General features: G+C 42.1%; 1 pseudogene; it reads left to right on the top strand.

The window, feature by feature from the left end:
• The first annotated feature begins 3,039 nt into the window (after positions 1-3,039).
• On the top strand, positions 3,040-3,498 carry LOC103236139 (oligosaccharyltransferase complex subunit OSTC pseudogene; annotated as a pseudogene).
• Positions 3,499-5,092: the final 1,594 nt, after the last annotated feature.

The following is a 5,092-nucleotide window of genomic DNA, read 5'->3' on the forward strand; positions in this document are numbered from 1 at the left end:
GGCTTGAATGCACTGGTGTGATCATAGGTCACTGCAACCTCAAACTCCCCTGTTCAAGAGATCTTCCTGCTTTAGCTTCTGGAGTAGCTAGAATTACAGGCATGCAGCACCATGCCTGGCTAGTGTATTTTGTTTGTTTGCTTTTGTTTTTAATGTTTAGTAGAGATAACATCTTGCTACATTGCCCAGGTTGGTCTTGAAATCCTGGGTTCAAGCGATTCTCACACCTTGGTCTCCCAAAAAGCTGGGATTACAGGCATGAGCCACTGTAAGGCCTTGCCTTTTGTGGACTCTAGTTTTTAAAATGGTACTGCATTTTATATATTAATGCCACATTTGTCAAGAGCCCAAAAAATCAGGAAGTAAGGAAGTATTCTGAGTAGGAAAAATAGTTATCATAAAGTTCAGTGCCCTAGATTCAAGACTATTCTCTTTAAAAAAAAATTTTTTTTTTCTTTAATCAACTCTCAAGTGCTTGGACAAGACCAATCTCATAAGGGTCTTCAGGGCCTCATTCTGAATCTATTGGTTTGCATTTTGCATAAAGTTACAGCAGTTCTCATGATGTGGCTTCCAAACTTGTAACAGATCAGAATGGTGTTAGAGGAAAATCAGCTGCTTCAGGTGGCATATCAACAACAATTAAGCAACAAGTGATTTCCTGTCAGCACAGAAGGAAACAAAAATTTTAAAGGAAAACTCAAGCCCTCCAAAGAACATTAATAAAGAGTCATTTAGCAGGGCCAAATGGTCCTGGTGTTTTTTAGCAGGCAGAGAGGTTCTAATATATCTTAGAAATGTTCCTACATACGGTCAGGTGCGGTGGCTCACGCCTGTAATCCTGGCACTTTGGGAGGCCGAGGCAGGTGGATCACGAAGTCAGGAGTTCAAGAACAGCCTGGCCAACATGGTGAAACCCTGTCTCTACTAAAGATACAAAGAAGTAGCCGGGCATGGTGGCGAGTGCCTATAATCACAGCTACTCAGGAGGCTGAGGCAGGAGAATCGCTTGAACCCAGGAGGCAGAGATTGCAGTCAGCCCAGGTCGTGCTACTGCACTCCAGCCTGGCCTGGGTGGCAGAGTGAGACTCCATCTCAAAAAACAAACAAACAAAAAATCATTGTATGTAGGAACATTTCTTTTTTCTTTTTTTCTGAGTCAGAGTCTCACACTGTCGCCCAGACTGGAGTGCAATGGCGTGATCTTGGCTCACTGCAACCTCCACCTGAAGGGTTCAAGCAATTCTCCTGCCTCAGCCTCCCAAGTAGCTGGGATTACAGGCATGCACCACCACGTCTGGCTAATTTTTGTATTCGTAGTAGAGACGAGATTTTATCATGTTGGCCAAACTGGTCTCCAACTCCTGACCTCAGGAAATCTGCCTGCCTCGTCCTCCCAAAGTGCTGGGATTATAAACATGAACCACCACGCCCCGCCTACAATAATTAATATAAAAATATTTTGGGTCAGGTGCAGTGGTTCACGCCTGTAATCCCAGCACTTTGGGAGGCTGAGGCAGGTGGATCACCTGAGGTCAGGAGTTCAAGACCAGCCTGGCCAACATGATGAAACCCTCTCTCTACTAAAAATACAAAAAACCCCCAAACATTAGCTGGGAATGGTGGTGAGTACCTGTAATCCTAGCTACCTGGGAGGCAAAGACAGAAGAATTGCTTGAACCCGGGATGCAGAGGTTGCAGATCGCGCCATTGCACTCCAGCCTGGGCAATGGAGTGAGACTCTGTCTCAAAAAATATATATATATATATATATATTTCTCTATATATATTCCTCTCTCTATATATTTCCCATATATATATTCCTCTCTCTATATATTTTCCTATATATATATTCCTCTCTCTATATATTCCTCTCTCTATATATATATTCCAATATGTATTTATATATATTGGAAGGCCGGGCGTGGTGGCTCATGCCTATAACCCCAGCACTTTGAGAGGCCATGGCGGGTGGATCACAAGGTCAGGAGTTCAAGACCAGCCTGGCCATCATAGTCAAACCCTGTCTCTACTAAAAATACAAAAGAAAAGTAGCAGGACGTGGTGGCAGGCTCCTGTAATCCCAGCTACTCAGGAGGCTAAGGCAGAGAATTGCTTGAACCTGGGAGGCGGATGTTGCAGTGAGCTGAGATCGTGCCACTGCACTCCAGCCTGGGTGACAAAGCAAGACTCCGTCTCAAAAAAAAAAAATTTTTTTGGAGCTTGTAAGGAATCCTGTTAGCTACTATCAAAAGTCTCCATCCATCCATCCATCCATCCATCCATCCATCCATCCATCCATCATCCATTCACCCATTCAATACTGTATTTAAATGGAATCTGTATCTAGGGAGTTTAAGTTCAAGTAGGGGGGAGACACGTAAATCATCACAATAGAGTGACAGTATAGTACAATGCCTGACACATAGTATGTACTCAATAAGTATTTATTAAGTGAAAGAATGCATAATATAGGTAAAATAAGAACATAAAAGAGATAAATTTTTAACATGGCAAAACTCTATATCTACCAAAAAAATTTAAAATTAGCTAGCTTGGTGACATGCAGCTGTAGTCCCAGCTACTTGGGAAGCTGATGTGGGAGGATGGCTTTAGCCCAGGTGGTCTAGGCTGCAGTGAGCCGTTATCACATCACTGTGCTCCATCCTGGGTGACACAGCGAGACCTTGTCTTAAAAATAAAAAATAGTAGGCCGGGCACAGTGGCTTATGCCTGTAATCCCAGCACTCTGGGAGGTCGAGGCAGGCGGATCACGAGGTCAGGAGATCGAGACCATCCTGGCTAGCACAGTGAAACCCTGTCTCCACTAAAAATACAAAAAGTTATCCAGGCGTGGTGGCGGGCGCCTGTAGTCCCAGCTGTTAGGGAGGCTGAGGCAGGAGAATAGTGTGAACCCAGGAGGAGGAGCTTGCAGTGAGCCAAGATGGTGCCACTGCACTCCACCCTGGGAGACTGAGTGAGACTCCGTCTCAAAAAACAAAAATAAAAATAAATAAATAAATAAATAAATAGCTTGCTGCTACCAACATGGAGACTTTGTACCGTGTCCCATTCTTAGTACTTAAATGTCCCAACCTGAAGCTGAAGAAGTCGCCCTGGCTGCACATACCATTGGCCATGACTATGTATGCTCTGGTGAAGGTGTCTTACTTCCTCATCACTGGAGGAATAACTTATGATGTTATTGTTGAACCTCCAAGTGTTGGCTCTATGATTGATGAATATGGGTATCAGAGGCCAGTAGCTTTCTTGGCCTACAGAGTAAATGGACAATATATTATGGACAGACTTGCATCCAGCTTCCTGTTTACAATGGGAAGTCTAAATTTCATAATCCTGGACCCATCAAATGCACCAAATATCCCAAAACTCAATACATTTCTTCTTCTATTCATTGGATTCGTATGTGTCCTATTAAATTTTTTCATGGCTAGAGTATTCATGAGAATGAAACTGCCAGGCTATTTGATGGGTTAGAGTGCCTTTGAGAAGAAATCAAAAGGATTGTGATAGTACAGAAGGAGCGCCTTTAGGTCTTAGAGCCATGGCACTTTTTATGTGGGAAAGAACTATGCAGATTTGTGACTTGTTAATTCTCAACTGTTGCTTTACTATTCGGAGAGTCACCTTTATCCATATGATAAATGTTTACATAATGAGAAGCTAGTCTGTGTTATGTTCAGGCACATGGGACATATACAACAGTAATGAGGATACTGGATTTGCTCCTGTCAATGAAGTTTTAAAGGCCGTACCAATCCTCCAGTATGACATGTGGAAAAGAATGAAGAGCAGCAGTAAAAGAAATATCTAGTGAAAAAACAGGAAGCGTACTGAAGCTTGCACTAGAATTTCTTCTTGGTATTAAAGAGACAATTTTATTACAGTATTTTTTTTTTTCTGCTGTCCTGTTGCTATACCAATTATGTTTAGTGGCATTTTCTTCTTAATTTTTCATTTCTTACTCCATATCTACAACTATAGTATCAAATAATTATTTTTTACAACCCCCTTAACATTTTTTGGAGCTGACATTTCTGATTTTCAGAAATTAACATAAAATTAAGAAGCAAGGTTCCATAAGCTGAGAACTCTGGACAACTAATCAGCTTTTCCTATGGTGCTTTGCCTTTAACTAGAGTGTGTGATGGTAGATTATTTCAGATATGTACATAAGACTGTTTCCTGAACAATAAGATACATGAAAGGAGCAGAAATAAATACTCTTCCTAATTAAAAATTTAAAAATAAAAATAAATAAGGCCAGGCGCGGTGGCTCATGCCTGTAATCCCAGCACTTTGGGAGACCAAGGCAGGCAGATCACGAGGTCAGGAGTTCGAGACCAGCCTGGCCAACATGGTGAAACCCCGTCTCTACTAAAAATACAAAAATTAGCTTGGCATGGTGGTGGGCATCTGTAATCCCAGCTACTCAAGAGACTGAGGCAGGAGAATCGCTTGAACCTGGGAGGTGGAGTTTGCAGTGAGCCAAGATCAAGTCACTGCACTTCAGCCTGGATGACAGAGTGAGACTCTATCTCAAAAATAAATGAATGAATAAATAAATTAATTAATAATAAAATAAATAAAGTAGACTGGTGTGGGGTGGGGCTGGGGGTAGTAGAGCCCAGAAAAGGGATCTTGAACTGTGTTTCATAAAAGTAAGGGAAGCATTTGAATAATAAGGAGCAAGATATTTGAAGGCAAAGTGGTGGGGAAGAATAAGACATACTCAGGGCCTGTGTGTAGTGCTGGAATGGCTGGTCATGAGGCAGAAGCCACAAGCCAGGACTAGATTGTGAAGAGCTTTGTGTATTAAGCTGAAGAATTTGGATTTTATTGAATCCAGTGTATCCAATCCAAGCATTTACTGAATACTTGGAGTGGAAGGAGAAGTGCCACCTGGTTAGATTTTTGTTTTAGAAAGATCATTCTAGGATACATCACAGGATCAGAGTCAGAAAGACCACTCAGAAAGTCCTAGTCCATCTTTAAAATGAGTGGGGGTGGGATCGGGGGGATGGTGAGAGTATGAATAAAGATAGTGGCAAATGCAAAGACAGGGAAGGGA

Source organism: Chlorocebus sabaeus, chromosome 7 (genome assembly GCF_047675955.1).
Source record: "Chlorocebus sabaeus isolate Y175 chromosome 7, mChlSab1.0.hap1, whole genome shotgun sequence".
In the NCBI taxonomy this organism is placed as follows: Eukaryota; Metazoa; Chordata; class Mammalia; order Primates; family Cercopithecidae; genus Chlorocebus; species Chlorocebus sabaeus.